This window comes from Stegostoma tigrinum, chromosome 9 (assembly GCF_030684315.1).
Source record: "Stegostoma tigrinum isolate sSteTig4 chromosome 9, sSteTig4.hap1, whole genome shotgun sequence".
Taxonomy (NCBI): Eukaryota; Metazoa; Chordata; class Chondrichthyes; order Orectolobiformes; family Stegostomatidae; genus Stegostoma; species Stegostoma tigrinum.
The window spans coordinates 90731428-90749002 of record NC_081362.1 but is presented as its reverse complement, the minus strand read 5'-3'; positions in this window follow the sequence as shown (position 1 = coordinate 90749002).

Sequence of the window (17575 nt, the reverse complement as noted above, 5' to 3'; positions counted from 1 at the left end):
TGCGTGCACGTGTCTGTGTGTGTGCGCGCGTGTGTGTCTGTGTGTGTGTGCGCGTGTGTGTGTACATACGTGTGCGCATGTGTGTCTATGTGTGTATCAGTCTCTGTGTGTGTGTGTGTGTGTGCGCATGTGTGTCTGTGTGTGTTTGTGTGTATCAATGTGTGCATGTGCGTGTGTGCACATGTGTGTGTTTGTGTCTGTATGTATGCATGTCAGCGTGTATATGTGTGTGTTTGTATGAGAGAGAGAGAGATTGTGCATGGGTTTCAGTGGGTGTTTTTAAAGGGAATAGAGTTTTAATTAATAGTGATATATCGTCACATTTATAATTGTTTACCCATAGAGTTTAATAACTGGCCATAAACAGTAATTCTTGCTAAGTATAGAAACCACGGAACAAGTAATCAGTACATTGGAGTTTGTGGTCTGTATGCATTAGAATAAAACTCTTACTGGAAAAGTAAATGTCTGGAATCTTTGATTTGATTTGATTTATTTAATGTCATATGTATCTTGTTACAAAATACAGTGAATAGTGTTGTATAGTGTCTCAGCTCTCCAACGCCATCTTAAAAAGTAAACCAAAACATAGAATATAAAGGTAGAAAATTAAAGAAAGCTGTTCAGCTTTACGGTCCTTCTTGTTAATTGCTTCATCATGGACCAGAGGCCTGAGGCTCAAGTTCCCTCGCCATGCTGCTGCTGGAAGAGAAGTCACACACACTTCAGTGCCATCTCACTGCCACCGAAGCCATCACCACTATGAGTCCTCACTGGGCTTCGCAAATGCAAATACAATCAATGCACCTAGAACTGCACTGGGCCACACTTGATTCCATTGCCATCAAGAGTCCGCTTCAGACCCACCTCACCAATGCTGCTGATGCTGCCCAGTCTTGTACTGGGCCCAAACCCCCTTCCGCTGCCACCTCCATGAATCTGCACTGGACATAGCTGCCACCATGAACACTGACTCTTTTCAATGCTGCTGCCACTAATCCCTGCTGGTGGGCCCGCTCCAGTCCCTGCTGGGCCCACTTGAGTCCCTGCTGGGCCCACTTGAGTGCTTGCTGCTGGGTTCAATAGAGTCCCTGTAGGGCCCACTTGAGTCCCTGCTGCTGGGTCCAATAGAGTCCCTGCTGGACCCACTCATGTCCCTGCTGCTGGGCCCACTCGAGTCCCTGCGGCGCCCACTCCAGTCCCTGCTGCTGGGTCCACTCGAGTCTGTGCTGGGCCCACTCGGGTCTGTGCTGCTGGGCCCACTCGGGTCTGTGCTGCTGGGCCCACTTGGGTCTGTGCTGCTGGGTCCACTCGAGTCTGTGCTGGGCCCACTCGGGTCTGTGCTGCTGGGTCCACTCGGGTCTGTGCTGCTGGGTCCACTCGAGTCTGTGCTGGGCCCACTCGGGTCTGTGCTGCTAGACCCACTCGAGCCTGTGCTGCTGGGCCCACTCGGGTCTGTGCTGCTGGGCCCACTCGAGCCTGTGCTGCTGGGTCCACTCGGGTCTGTGCTGCTGGGCCCACTCGGGTCTGTGCTGCTGGGCCCACTCAGGTCTGCGCTGCTGGTCCCACTCGGGTCTGTGCTGGGCCCACTCGGGTCCGTGCTGCTCGGCCCACTCGGGTCTGTGCTGCTGGGCCCACTCGGGTCTGTGCTGCTGGGCCCACTCGAGCCTGAGCTGCTGGGCCCACTCAGGTCTGTGCTGCTGGGCCCACTCGAGCCTGAGCTGCTGGGCTCATTCCCTGCTGAAGCCATCACTGTGTCCAAACTCTTCACCAAGAGGTGAGTAAAATAACATGGAAGGAGGAGTAAAGCGAGAGAAGAGGGGAAATAAAAGAAAAAAAAACAGAAAGAAAAGCAGATGGAGCAGACATGCCCCAGTCTCAAAAGACCTGCTTCACAGCCATCAGTCCAACCAAGCTTTAATATCATCATCAACAACTGGAGACTGGGTGCAAAGCATGAGCTTATTGCTGCTTTGGGAACCTCATCCTGGATACTCCATTTATGTAGCTGCAGGGGATTACACCTGGTGACTTGAATCATGCCCTCTGCATGGAGGCAAGGTTGATGCTTGCTGAAAAGATGGGAAACAATTGCTCTGATGCTACAAATGGATACAATCATGACCATGAAAGAGTAAACCTGGCACATGCCTCCTGTTGGCACTGATAGTAAGGTTGGCATGGCGTCAATGTGCAAGCACAAAAATAGCACAGAAGAAATTGATTGGCATTACTGAGATAATTGGCATTCTTGACACAGGTGGCCAAATGAGTGCAGATGGTGTGAGCTGGCACAGCTGAAAATCTCTAAGCAGCACTCAGTTGGGCACAGCTGGCAGGTTTGTTTCTGCCCTTTGTGTCAGGTGTGCAAGGTTGCGCTGTTGTCTTTACGAAAAGTGCACAATCAGCGAGTGGCTTGTGCATATCACAAACAAGCCCAGTCAGTAGTAACAACCGTAGATAGACTGTACAGCACAGAAACAGGCCATCCAGCCCAACACTTATACACCACAGTGATCTCTGCCTTTTTTTTTCCTCTTTATTCATTCACAGGATGAGGGTATCGCTGACCAGGCAGCACTTATTGTCCATCCCTAATTGCCCAGAGGGCAGTTAAGAGTCAACCACGTTGCTGTGGGTCTGGAGTCACATGTAGGCCAAACCAGGTAAGGATGGCAGTTTCCTTCACTCAAGGGCATCAGTCATCCAGGTGGGTTTTTCCTGACAATCAATTCGCAGTCATCATTAGACTCTTAATTCCAGATATTTAATGGAATTCAAATTATCTGCCATCGCAGGATTCGAACCTGGGTCCCCACAACACTATCTGGGTCTCTAGATTAATAGTACAGTGATAATACGACTCGGCCATCGCCTCCCCATTCCATGCAATTTGCCTATTCCTTTCTTCCTCCTGTGTTTATGTAACCTCTCCCTAAGTGGTTCTATAGCATTCACATTTCCTTTCCCTGACAGACCCGGACAGAGTGGACATGAAGATGGTGTTTCCATGTGTAGGAGAAAATAGGACCTGAGGGTACAGCCTCAGGGTGCAGAGAGGGGACCTTTTAGAACTGAGATGAGGAGGAGTTTCTTCAGCCAGAGGGTGGTGAATCGATGGAAGTCATTGCTGAAAAGGGCTGTGGAGGTCAAGTCTATTTAAGACAGAGATAGGTCAGTAGGTTCTTGATGAGTAAGGGGAAATCAGAGATTATGGGGAGAAGGCAGGGGAATAGGGTTGAGAAGTTTATCGGCCGTGATTGGATGGCAGAGTAGACTCGATAGGCTGAAGGGCCCACTCTTGCTCCTGGTTTCTATGTTCTATACACTGGGATGTAGGTAGGTTACTAGTGGCAGTTGTAAAATGGGAAATAGTGAGGTTGTGCACTTTTGGCAGGAAGAAAAGGGCAGGTCTGGCTTTTGGAGTGTTGGTGCAGATTTGATGAACTCAGAGCCCTCCTTCTGCTCTGTAGGGGTTCTATAACTCTCTGAGTAGAAAAAGAAGAATCCTGTTTCAATGGAGCCAGATGTAGCATGCTGATGTAAGAGTGGTCTGGGTGGTCCCGGTACATGGACAAAACAAAAATTGCATGCAGGTACAGCAAATATCTGGGAAGACAAATGGAATGCTGGCCTTTATTGCAATGGGAATGAACTATAACAGTCCGGAATTCTTGCTACAGCTACAGAGGGAATTAACAAGTCCCAAGCTCTACAGTTTTGGCTTCCTTACTTGAGGAGTGTTACATCCACAGCGAAAGCAGTTCACACAAGGGTTCCTTCCTGGGAATATAGGGCTGTCTTATCAGGGAAGTTGGAATAGATGGAACCTTACACTGGGGAGTTTATCATGAGGAGGAATTTACTGTCTCTGAGGGTTGTTTGGAATTCCCTTCCCCAGTGAAGCAGCAGAGATCACTGAATACAGACAGATTTCTGACCGACGAAGGAGAAAGTACGAGGATGGAAAGAAAGGATGGTGTTAAGTCCACACCCAACACCTGAAGAAGGAGTGAGGCTCAGAAAGTCTATGTTCACACATAAACCTGTTGGACCATAACCTGGTGTTGAGTGATTTCTGACTGAGGCTACATCAGGTCTGCTGGAATCTGATTGAACGGCAGAGCACACTGGAGGGACTGAATGGCCTAAATCCGCTGTGCTTTGGGTTCCCTCCTCTTGCTCTGCCCAGAAATGAAAAAGCTTGCGTTTTCTTGCAGACCACACTGGGAAGCAGCTCCACCTCTCATGGGATTTATTCCCAAATCCTTCCAGCAGAAACCAGGAAAGAGGGGAAAGAGTTAACCTGTGCTAGTGCTGCATCCCAGACCTGGAGCAAGACCAGCCCTGAAGAGCACAACTGCTGATCTTAAATAAAGAGCTCACTCCCCATCCATCAGTGCTCTGCCCAAATAATCAAAGTATCATTAATGGGATGGGGGAGAAATTTTCTCCCTCGTTGTTCTCAATCCCGGACGCTTCTGACTTTTACAGGCTTTTCTCCTTTGTCACTCTGTCTTCCTCCTGCTCATTCTCCCAGGATCTCCTGAGGTCCATCCACCTTCCCTGTGGTACAGAGCAGGTTATCCTCCTGACACATGTGGTAACAGCTGACTCGCGGGGCAATGATCCAAGAAATCAAGAAGAAACGCCGTCCCACATTTGTATCTACACCCAGCGCAGTCAGACTTCAGACCGACACAGCTGCGGGCAGACAACCACATTGAGTCCTGGTACAGGCAACGAGGTTTTTTTTTCGCTTTATGGAGGGTTTCGTTCCTGCACCAGCTGCAGCAGCAACTTGCATTTAAGTGGCGCCCTTTACACAGCAAAACGTCCCAAGCTGTTGCCACAAGGAACATGTCGCAGAATGGCCCTCTATATAACGCACAGAGGGAAAAGTCCCGGGTGACGCTGATGTTTCAGCTCTGCACAGAGCTCACTGCACCCACATCCTTCCATTTCCTCCGCCCTCCTCCCCACCCAGCTTCCCACTAAATCAGAACTTAAAGGAAACAAAGAAATCTGAAACACAAACAAGACTTGCTTGCGAGGAACTCAGCAGGTCTGGCAGCACTTGTGGAGAGAGAAAGCAGAGTTAATGTGTTGAGCCCAGCGACAGCTCTGAAGAAGGACCTGTAACATTAACTCTGCCATCTGTCTCCACACATGCTGTCAGGCCTGCTGAGTTTCTCCAGCAATTTCTATTTGTGTTCCCTGCAACTACTCCAGGCTTCCACATGGGAAATAAAATGAACAGCAAGCTAGAAAAGGAAAAGCTGATAGATTTTAGTTAAGGGGGGGAGGCGGTGAGGTTTAGGGGTGAATTTCCAAGGCTTAAATGACAGCAGGATGCATAATTACAGATGGTGCAGCGATGAAAGCTGAGGAGACAGATGAAGCTACAACTGGAGGAAGACACGGACCTGACCTGGAGAGGGTCGCATGTGGGCCACACATGACAGAACTTGCAGATCAGACAGGAGGCTTCTCACCCATTTCAGAAACCTGTCCAAGCAGAGTGCTAGGCCCAATCATCCTCGATTCTGAGGGAAGATACCTCAGGAGCGCTGCACTATCAGAGATGCAAGAAGTTATCTTCCTAACTATTTCACAAAATGCTGGCGAGCAATAGGGAAGGCGATGGGATTGTCACGGGGCTGTTAATCCAGAGACCCAGATAATGTTCTGGGGACCCGGGTTCAAATCCCACCAAGGCACATGGTGGAGTTTGGATTCAATAAATATCTGGAAGTGAGAATCTAATGATGACCGTGAATCCATTGTCGATTGTTGGACAAACCCTTCTGGCTCACTTTAGGGAAGGAAACTGCCATCCTTACCTGATCTGGCCTATGTGTGACTCCAGACCCTCAGCAACGTGGTTGAATCTTAACTGCCCTCTGGGCAATTAGGGATGGAGTGATAACCGCAGCCTGGTCAGCGACACATTTATCCTGTGAATGAATAAAAAATAAAGAGTTATCCTGGTGAATTGTGTCAGCACTTTTGAAAGGTGCTTCATTGGCTCGTAAAGCGTTTTTGGACAGCCTGATATCACAAAAGGTGGTGTATAAATGCGATGATTTCTCTCGCCTGGTAAGTCTCTTACCATCCTGTCCTTAATTGGAAAACAATCCTTCACGTCTTTGTCCAATTTGTGTGAGTTTTGATTGTCAGTTAAACAACCTTTTAACTCACCTCCAGTATTTTTAACAATATTGAAGGAGTGTCATGATGTAAAATGTAGCTACAAACACAGTTTTCTCAATGTCCCGGTAATTTTCTTTTCTCACGCAGAGTTTTTGCTCAGTGCCACGTCTGCGAGATTAATCACTCATTCCTGTAGACTGTAGTAATTTCGAAGTAGAGTTTGTCGGGTAGCTGTGCTGAGGAGTCTGCTCAAGCAGGTGAAGCAAACAGCTTTCTCCTACTCAATTCCATTTCCTGATTCTTGACAAAGTTATAACTTAAACAACACCAGGTTAAAGCCACAAGTTACCAATGTGATGCTGTCAAAACAGGACAGGAAGGAAGATTTTACAGATACTGAACAGTATGGTGGGGTTACATATAGCGCTACATGAACCCAAGCTCAAATCTTCAAGGGTGTGGAAGTTGACTATCAGATGCTGCTTGGCAACTCTGTGTTGGTATGTATCTTGAAATCCGCCTTGGAGGATCTTAACTCAAAGATCGGAGGCTGAATGCCCTTGACCGCTAAACTGAGAGGGAACATTCCTGTCTGGCAATTGTTGCACAGTGCTCGCTCATCCATAGTCATAGCATCTGCATGGTCTCACCAGTAAACCATGTCTTGGGGCATCCTTGCCTACAGCGTATGTGGTAGACAATGTTGGCCGAGTCACGTGAGTATCTGACGTGTACGTGGTGGGTGATGGAGGGGCACCTCAGTACCTCACCGTACTGCAAGCCCACAGATACCTTCACAGTGCTGCACTTCTCCAGCTTCCATACCCAACATGCTAAAGAAGCCATCCCCTACAGACAAGCCCTGTGGCTACACAGGATCTGCCCAGATGAGGAGCAACACCACGAACACCTAAAGATTTTGAAGGACGCCCTCAACAAGTACAGGATGTGATGCTCAACTCATCGATTGCCAGTTCCAACATGCCACAGCGAAAAACCGCAATGACCTCGTCAGAAGACAGACACAATATACGACCAGTAGAATACCCTTCGTCGTCCATTGCTTCCCTGGAGCGGAGAAACTACACCATGTTCGTCACAGCCTTCAACAAGTAAATGATGATGATGAGCATCTCGCCAAGCTCAACCCTGCGCCTCCACTTCTCGCCTTCAAACAACTGCCAAACCTTAAACAGACCATTGTTTGCAGCAAACTACCCAGCCTTCAGGGCAACATTACACAACCCTGCCATGGTAATCTCTGCAAGACATATCAGGGTATCAACATTGACACTACCATCACACATGGGAACACCACCCAACATGTACATGGCAGACACTCATGTGACTCGGCCAGTATTATCTGTCTAATACGCTGCAGGCAAGGATGCCCCGAAGCATGTTATATTGGCGAGACAATGCAGACGCTATGACAATGGATGAATGGACACCGCACAATAGTCACCAGACAGGAATGTTCCCTCCCAGCTGGGGAACACTTCAGCCGTCAGGGACATTCAACGTCTGAACTTCGGGTAAGCGCCCTCCGAGGCGGCCTTCACGACACACAACAAGAGAGAATCGCCGAGCAGAGATTGAGAGCCAAGTTCGGTACCCATGAAGATGGCCTCAACCATGATCTTGGGTTCATGTCAGGCTACATGTGACCCCACCCAACTGTTGTGTATCTGTAAAATCTTTCCTACCATCCTGTTTCATCGCCATCACCGGGATAAATTGTTATGATCTCTCTACCTCAATTAGTTTGTACACTTTTGGATTTATGACTTTGGTTCGACCCTAGGCATGTGACTCATACACCTATCATGTTGTTCCAGCCATTCGGTTTGTCTCCAGCACCACCTTGTTTTTCACTTTTTTGTAATTATCACTCTGCCTCAATTAATCAGGTCATAGGTCATCCCTTCACATGCTATTCAACTGGTGACACTTTACTCCCACCGTCTGACACTTTTGATCACCTGCCGAGACTTATTATTCAGCCTGTCGACACTCCACTCACACGATTTGTACAATCTTTTGATCTCCCTGCCTGTTAATTCTGTGCCTGTGTGCTTCCCTTCACTTCACCTGATGAAGGAGCAGGGTTTTGAAAGCCTGTGATTTCAAATAAACCTGTTGGACTATAGCCTGGTGTCATGTAACTTCTGACCTTGTCCACCCTAATCCAACGCCGGCACCTCCACACCATGATTCCAGGAAGGCACCAACACCTAAAACATTGAACATCAGAATAAAGCAGTGACCTCTGAGGGGATAGAAATATTTCAGGCACAGAGGGTGACTGAAGCTTTCCAATCACTCAAGGTCAAATTGGCACATTGTCATACTCCAACACAGGCAGGGTGGAGTGAGGGGGCACTACTGGAGGAGGGGTGCCACCTCTTGATTTGTCTACATGTGTGTGTGTTTACCAAAGGTCACAGAAAGCGTGGCTTCACTTGGAGAAGAAGGAGCAAACTGGAAAAATGCCATATTGTTTAAACCTACAAATGTAGCATAAGCACTGTACTGTAGCTATTCCTTGTGACCCCCCCAGGGAAACTAAGCTATTTTTAAATTTCCTAATTGCCCTGTGGGCAATTAGGAGTCAACCACATTGCTGTGGGTCTGGAGTCACATGTAGGCCAGACCAGGTAAGGATGGCAGTTTCCTTCCTTAAAGAACATTAGTGAGCCAGGTGGGTCTTTCCGCCATGGATACATGGTCATTATTAGACTCTTAATCCCAAATTTTCTTTTGTTGAATTCAGCTCCCACTATCTGCCATGGCAGGATTCAAACCCAGGTCCCCAGAACATTACCTGGGTCTCTGGATTAATAGTTCACTGATATCTCCACTGGGCTGGCGTACCCCCTCCATGAGGTTTTGTACCAATTCAACGCACAATTTCTCAACTGTCACTCCTTTCTCACTGGGAAGAGGAAAGGTTTGTTGATGGAATGGGTCTCTCACTGGCAAACAGACAGCGAGCTGTGACAGTTTTCTAGCTGTCTGCTTCTCTCACCTCCTATGTCAGCCCCTTCCCAATCCACACAGGATTTATCATCAAGAACCATAAACCTTGGTCTCTACTCCTCTACAGAAGCAAGCCAGGGCACCTGATTCCAATTAAAGATAACAAAGTGTGGAGCAGATGAACACAACAGGCCAAGCAGCATCTTAGGAGCACAAAAGCTGACAGATTGATTGTGGGGCTAATTACCTCATCTGTACTCCAGAAGCAAGGCTGTAATTGAGGGGCAAGGACGAACCCGAGGGCTCCCATGGACTCACAGCGAGAGAACTAGTTCTGAACCTGCTGAGCAGCCAACCACTCAGTTTCGGTGCAGTCAGCAATGGACAGCAAATGTCACACTCACAAGCCATGAAAGAAAATCATCAGCATTTCCCAGCAGGAGATCTCCCTGCCAGCCTGATCACCCATTCTACAACAGTGGAGAACTTCAACAACTGTCACCTCTTCTTTGTGAAATTTTTTTGTGGACTCTCCAACACCTCAATCCATGTTTGTTTTTCCTTTATTCATTCACTGGATGAGAGCATCACTGGCTAGTCCTGCATCTATTGCCTATCTCTAATTGCCTACAGGGCACTTAAGAGTCAACCACATTGCTGTGAGTCTGGAGTCACAAGTAGGCCAGACCATTTAAGGATGGCAGAGATAGTAGGAACTGCAGATGCTGGAGAATCTGAGATAACAAGGTGTAGAGCTGGATGAACACAGCAGGCCAAGCAGCATCAGAGCAGCAGGAAAGCTGACGTTTCGGGTCTAGACCCTTCTGGATCTAGGCCTGAAACGTCAGCTTTCCTGGTCCTCTGATGCCACTTGGCCTGCTGTGTTCAGCTAGCTCTGCACCTTGTTATCTCAGGTAAGGATGGCAGTTTCCATCCCTGCGTTAGTGAACCAGATGGGACTTTCCCGACAATCAACGACAGATTCACAGACATCACTAGACACGTATTTCCAGATATTTTTATTGAATTCACATTCCACCAGCTGCTATGGTGGATTTTGAAGCCTGCTCCCCCCAGAACATTGTCTGGGTTTCTGGGTTAACAGTCCAGCAATAATACCACTCAGCCAATGCCTCCCCTGAATCTCCTTTTGATGACACAGAGAATGCACAGTATTTCATGTGATCTGGTTTATGTTGAGATTCCTGCTGCTTTAATATGAGCAGAGATAGAACAACAACAACAGACTGCAAAGCATGCCCCCCACCCTCTCCCTAGTGTGCAGTGAGCACTACACGCATTCTCCAACTCACTATATATATAGCCAAAGGATTGAATTATTGTGCAGTTAACAACAGGGTGCAGGTGATTGGTGCCATCAATAGAGATTATGTACTTCTTTTGTTTAGCGATTGTCCCCGGTTCTGTGGAGCCAATTGTTCAGTGAATGTGTGGCTGAGGCTTCAGGCAGAGAATTGTGAGCGTGCTGTTTTTATCCTGTTCCTAGCAAACTGGATACAAAAGAAAAACATTCTGTGCCAAATACTTGTACACAGTTTCCTATAGCATGGAACCAGTGATAGAGAACAGAGGCTCAATACGCTGCAGAGCCCCGTGGCAGGGTCAAGCATAAACTAGCCAGGTTGATCAGTACAGTAAAACAGTATAGGAGAGGCAATGGCCTAGTGGTATTGTCACTGGACTAATGATCCAGAGACCCAGGTAATATTCTGGGGACCTGGGTTCAAATCCCAATGTCGCAGATGGTGGAATTGAAATTCAATAGTAATCTGGACATAAGAGTTTGATGAAGATGATTTTGGAACCATTGCAAAATAACCCATCTAGTTCAATAATGCCCCTTTAGGGACATTACCTGATCTAGTCTACATGTGGCTCCAGACCCACAGCAATGTGCCCTCTGGGCAATTAGGAATTGGCAATAAATGCTGGTGATGTTCACGTCCAATGTATGAAAGGGAAGACAAAGTCATAATGCCACTCTCTCATAGGGGTGTGAGTCTGGGTGTGATGTTCTTCTAAGGGTAGGTGTGGACTCAATGGGCTGAATGGCCTGCTTCCACACTGTTGGGGTCCCAGGCTTCTAAATACTGCAGAGATAATGGGAACTGCAGATGCTGGAGATTCCAAGATGAACACAGCAGGCCAAGCAGCATCTCAGGAGCACAAAAGCTGACGTTTCGGGCCTAGACCCTTCTGCTCTCTGATGAAGGGTCTAGGCCCGAAACGTCAGCTTTTGTGCTCCTGAGATGCTGCTTGGCCTGCTGTGTTCATCCAGCCTCACATTTTATTATCTTCTAAATACTGCAGTCAGGTTGAGAAGGACAAGGACTTAAAGAAACTATCTCCAATTTAAAAATAATCAAAGACTCTGTTCCCACTGTCTCTTGAGGACAAGTGTTTCCAAAGACTGACAACCCGCTGTGGGAAGCAATTTCACCACGTTTAGCTTCAATGGGCAAGCCCTTATCTTGCAACTGTGAACCCAGAAAGCATTTCTTCACACAAAAGGCAGAGGAAATTTGAAATGATCCCCCGTCCAAAAAGACCTGCTTAGTTTGGGTTGATTGGAAGAGAGTAATTGAGAGAGGAATTGTATAAAATGTTGGCAAAATGAAATACAGTTGGCTTGTGTGGAGCATAGAAGTAATAACAGTAAAGGCCCAAACAAAAATAAAAATCAAAGAACTGCAGATGCTGGAAAACAGAAATTGCTGGATGAAAGGGTCACTGGGCCCAGCACATTAACTGTGTTTTCTCTCCACAGATGCTGCCAGACTTGTTGAGTTTGTACAGCAATTTCTGATTTTGTAACAATACAGGCCTATTGGCTGAATGGCCTGTTTCTGTGCTGTGCATGCTGTGCAATGTAAATAAGTGATACAGTATCACTATGTTCTATGGCGATGAGATACAGATTAGCTGCAATCTAATTGAACAGCAGAACAAGTTCAAGGAGCTGAGTAACCTCCTCCTGTCCTATGATGTGCAGACACTGTCACTAGACACGAGCTTTTCACATTTTACTGGAGGCTAAATCAAGGCTGTTTCTGTTTTTCTCTGTGGCCTTGCACCCGGCACAGAATTCCAAGACAGCCTGTCAGAGCAGGAGGTTGGAAACAACAACTGAGTTTAGCTGTCATCGCCGGTCTACTTGTCCCTCCAAAGGCTCAGCTGAATCCCTCTCCGATGTGTCTGTGTGTGTGTCTGTGTGTGTGTGCGCGTGCGTTCGTGTGTGTGTTTCTGTGCGTGCGTGCATGCGTGTTTGTGCGTATGCATGTGTGTGTGTGTGTTTGTGTGACAGTGAGAGTGAGAGTGACTGAGTGTGAGTGTGAGCGTGAGAGTGAGACTGAGACTGAGAGTGACAGTGAGAGTGATAGTGACAGTGACAGTGACGGTGAATGTAAGAGTGAGAGTGCGAGTGAGAGAGTGAGAGAGTGAGAGTGCGAGTGAGAGAGTGAGAGAGTGAGAGAGAGTGAGAGAACATACTAGATTTATTAAAAACTGAAAGAACTGCGGATGCTGTAAATCAGGAACGAAAGCAAAGTTGCTGGAAAAGCTCAGCAAATCTGGCAGCTTCTGTGAAGGAGAAAACAGAGCTAACATTTTGGGTCTGGTGACCCTTCCTCAGAACTGATGGTGGCTGGGAAAACATCGGCTTATACAATGAAAACAGGGAGGGGGAGTGGTTAGGGACGAACTGATAGAATAGAGACTGAAGAGAGAGACGGGCAATTGGATAAACAAAGGAGCTGCTAATGATTAGGCTGGGAGGGTGAGTGTTTGTTAATGGGGACTGTTAGTGACTAACAACAGGGAGTGTGTAGTGGCAGGCTATGTGGTAACAAGGCTCGGTGTGTGAGGGAGGGGACTGGGACATGGGAGAGTTTAGACCCTAAAGTTATTGAACACAATATTGAGTCTGGAGGGCTGTAGGGTCCCCCAGCGGCAAATGAGGTGTTGTTCTTCCAGCCTGCGTTGAGCTTCGCTGGAACACTGCAGCAAGCTGGAGCTAGAGATGTTGGCCAGGGAACAGGGTCGTGTGCTGGATTTATTGCTGCATTGAGTGAAAAGAAAGACATTTGGGGACTCAAGGGTTGGACGGTTCAGGAAGGAGAAGGGGTGGTAGGCTGTTGTTGGTGGGGGTTAGGGTGAGGTTGAGGGTGGTGGGGGTGAGGTTGGTGGGGCTGATGTTGGTGATGGGGTTGGTGGGGATGGGATTAGCAGGGGTGGGATTGGTGGCAGTGGGATTGGTGGGGATGGGGTTGGCGAGGGTGGTGTTGGTGGGAGTGGGGATGCGGTTGGTGATGTTGGTGGAGATGAGATTGGTGGGAGTGGGGTTAGTGGGGATGGAGTTAGTGGGGATGGGGTTGGTGAGGGTAGGGTTGGTGGAAATGGGGTTGGCGGGGGTCGGGGTTGACGGGGGTCGGGGTTGACGGGGGTCGGGGTTGACGGGGTCAGGGTTGGCGGGGTCAGGGTTGGCGGGGTCAGGGTTGGCGGGGTCAGGGTTGGTGGGGATGGAGTTGGCGGGGATGGGGTTGGCGGGGATGGGGTTGGCGGGGATGGGGTTGGCGGGGATGGAGTTGGTGGGGATGGAGTTGGTGGGGATGGGAGTGGTAGGTAGGTGGTTGGTGGGGATGGAGTTGGTGGGGATGGAGTTGGTGGGGATGGGAGTGGTAGGTAGGTGGTTGGTGGGGATGGAGTTGGTGGGGATGGGGTTGGTGGGGATGGAGTTGGTGGGGATGGAGTTGGTGGGGATGGAGTTGGTGGGGATGGAGTTGGTGGGGATGGGAGTGGTAGGTAGGTGGTTGGTGGGGATGGGGTTGGTGGGGATGGGGTTAGTGGGGATGGGGTTAGTGGGGATGGGATTGATGGGGTGGGGTTAGTGGGAACGGGGTTGGTGGGGATGGGGGTAATTAGGGTGGGGTTGGTGGGGATGGGCTTAGCTAGGGTGGGATTGGTGGGGATGGGGTTGGTGGCGATGGGGTCGGTGGGCATGGGGTTAGTGAGGGTGGGGTTGATGGAAATGGGGTCGATGGGGGATGGGGTTAGTGGGTCTGGTGTTGGTGGGGATGGGGTTAGTGGGGATGGGGTTGATGCCAGTGGTGTTGGTGGGGATGGAGTTGGTGGGGATGGGGGCAGTGGGGATGGAGTTGATGGGGGTGGGGTTGGTGGTGTTGGTGGTGATGGGATTGGTGGGAATGGGGCTGGAGGGGTTGGTGGGGATGGGGTTGGTGGGGATGGGGTTAGTGGGGATGGGGTGGTAGGTAGGTGGTTGGTGGGGATGGGGTTGGTGGGGATGGGGTTGGTGGGGATGGAGTTGGTGGGGATGGAGTTGGTGGGGGTGGGATTGGTGGGGGTGGGATTGGTGGGGGTGGGATTGGTGGGGGTGGGATTGGTGTGGGTGGGGTTAGTGGGGGTGGGGTTGGTGGGGATGGGGTTGGTGTGGGATGAAATTAGTATGGGTGGGGTTGGTGGGCTGGGTTTGGTGGAGGATTGGGTTAGTAGGGGTAGGGTTGGTGGGGGATGAGGTTGGTGGGGATGGGGTTAGTCTGGGTGAGGTTAGTGAGGGTGGGGATGGAGTCGGTGGGGATGGGGTTGTTGAGGGTGGGGTTGGTGGGAATAGAGTTAGTGGGGATTGGGTTAGTCAGGGTGAGGTTAATGAGGGTGGGATTGGTGAGGATGGAGTTGGTGGGGATGGGGTTGGTAGGGGTGGGGTTGTTGGGGACAGAGTTAGTGGGGATGGGGTTCGCGGGGATGGGGTTAGTCAGGGTGAGGTTAATGAGGGTGGCATCACCTGAGTAGTTTAGCACATGGACATTACACTTTCAACTCTGCTCTTTGTTCAGGCTGGTGGAGGAGCAGACCCAACCCAATACCCTCTAACTGGCCAATCTGTGGAGGTTAGAGGGGCTGGTGATCTGCGAGGAAATGTAACCAGAGGAAGGAAAGTGCACAATTTTAGAACTGAGCTAGGAGAGAAAAGCCATGGGTTGGGGCATTTTCACTCAGACCTCGTCTGCCGTTTTCAATGTGGAAAGATGGGAGGGAAACGATTGGGATACATGCTGATGTGGAGTCACTCCATGATTATGGAGTTTACATCTCTACTTGGTCAAGCCCCTGCCTCCCCAGCTCTGATTAAACCTTTCCCTGGTTAAATACTCGGCCTTTGATTTTCAGATCCATCTGTGGTGTCACCCGTTCCTCTCTCAGTTTATCTCCTCTAGACCTCTGGCCTTCTGAAATCTCTGTGTTTCTCCACTTTTGGCCTCTTTTGTACCTGGATTTCCTTCATCCCATCGTTGGTTGTGTTCTTTCATTGAACTCAGTCCTGAGCTCTCTCTCTCTCTCTTTCTCACATTCTCTTCCTTTAAACTGACCCTTAAAACTAGCCTCACTGGCCAACCTGTTGGAATTTAAGTTTGATTAATAAGACATCTGGAACTTAATAAAGTTTGTCGCTGGTAATAGTGGTAATGAAACTACCATTGTTTGCTGTACAAAAGCAGGTCATTCAATTAAGGGCAATTAGGGATGAGCAACAAATGCTACCTGGACTCAGTGGTTAACTATTGAGGACAGATTGTACGCATTAAGACTGTTTTCCATAGAATTTAGAATGTTCAGGGATAATCTGATCAAAGTCTTCGACAAGTTAACAGAAAAAGACAGCAGACAAGCTAGTTCCACTGTTGGGGATTCGCGAAATAGGGGCGCAGTGTGAGAATTGAGGCCAGACTGTTCAGGAGAGATGTCAGGAAGGTGGTACAGGTTTGGAACTCTCTTCAACAGATGCCAGTGGATGGTGTAAGTTTTAAATCTGAGATAGACACATTTTTGTTAAGCAGAGGTATTAAGGGACATGGGTCAAAGGCAGGCGTATGGGGTTCGGCCACAGATCAGCCATGACCTCATTAAATGTTGTAACAGGCTTGAAGGGCTGAATGGCCTACTCCTATTCCTCATATATTCCATTGCCTCACATTTATCCAGACTGAACTCCATTTGTCACTGAACAGCCCGTCTCTCTCTCTCTCTCTCTCTCTCTCTGTTTTAAGCTCCAGTGAATATTAACCTGTTCTACTTTCCTCATAAGACAACATCCCATTCCAAGCATCACGGAATTTATGTATTTGTTACATTAAAGATGTGAATGAAATGCAAGTTGCTACGTTTCTGTGGGTAGTATGCTCGCTGCCTTTGTTTAAAAACTGCATGGTCTTATTCCTCAAGCCAGAATAGCAATTTTCTCCAGCCCTCTCCTTCTGCAACTCCAATTGGTCTGTCTCTGGCCACTCCCCATCTTCCCTGGTGACCACTGTTCAACATCTAAACAAGGTGACTGGCATTAGGAGAACAGAAATGTGTTTACACCGAATTGACAACTGCTTGACAGCACCCTCCATTCCCCAGCACCCAACCAGGAGAACATCTATTCTCAGGCTGGGGGTAACCACAAACCCAACAGAGGACGACACGTAGAGATATCCACGATTACATGAATATGACATGGAGGTGCCGGTGTTGGACTGGGTTGGACAAGGTCAGAAATCAGAAGACGCCAGGCCCAACAGGTTTATTTGAACTTACAAGCTTTTGGAGCACTACTCCTTCATCAGGTGAAGTCACTTTGCTCCAAAAGCTTGTGATCTCAAATAAACCTGTTGGGCTATAACCTGGTGTCATCTGACTTCTGGCTTCGTGCAAACAGACAGTCTCCATCTAACCCATGGTCAGGAACATGGAACTGCCTCATAATATCAGGCGGATAGCTTAAAGAAACAAGCATCCCATTATAACTTGCAGTGAACAGTCAGAGTTAACATTTTGTGTCCAGTATGCTTCTGTTCTGTAGGAGAGTCATAACAGACTCAAAACATACACTCTATTTGTCTCTCCACAGATACTGCCAGATCTGCTGAGTTTCTCCAGCACTCTCTGTTTCTGTTTGATTTGAGTCTGTGCGATGTGACTTCTTGTTGATATATCTTGGATTTTCTCGGAGTGATTGCTGTTCTTTGTTGTTTCGTTCCCTCGTGGTCTCCATGGAGGCAGTGGGTCTGGAGGTGGAGTCTGGAGCCTGACGCTGAGTTAATGAACATTGAAGACAAGTCACAATGCAAAGCCTAGAGAAGAGGCAACCACAGAGAAGCAAACATTGCTCAGAAAACACATTAATTTCACAGCACTTAGCTGAACTGGCAACAGTGCCAGCTTTGCAGAGCCCCCACTGCTTACTGATGGGCACAATAGGCTCAAACATAATGTATTGACAGTGGCTTAATGGACAGGGTAGAAGCCTCTGTAGCCAGAGACTGTGTGTTCAAATCCCAGCTGGGGCTTCTGTCTGTTTCATGGTGAGGTGAACACTGAATTACCAGGGGTGGCTCAGTGGTAGCATTGCTGTCTCACAGCACCA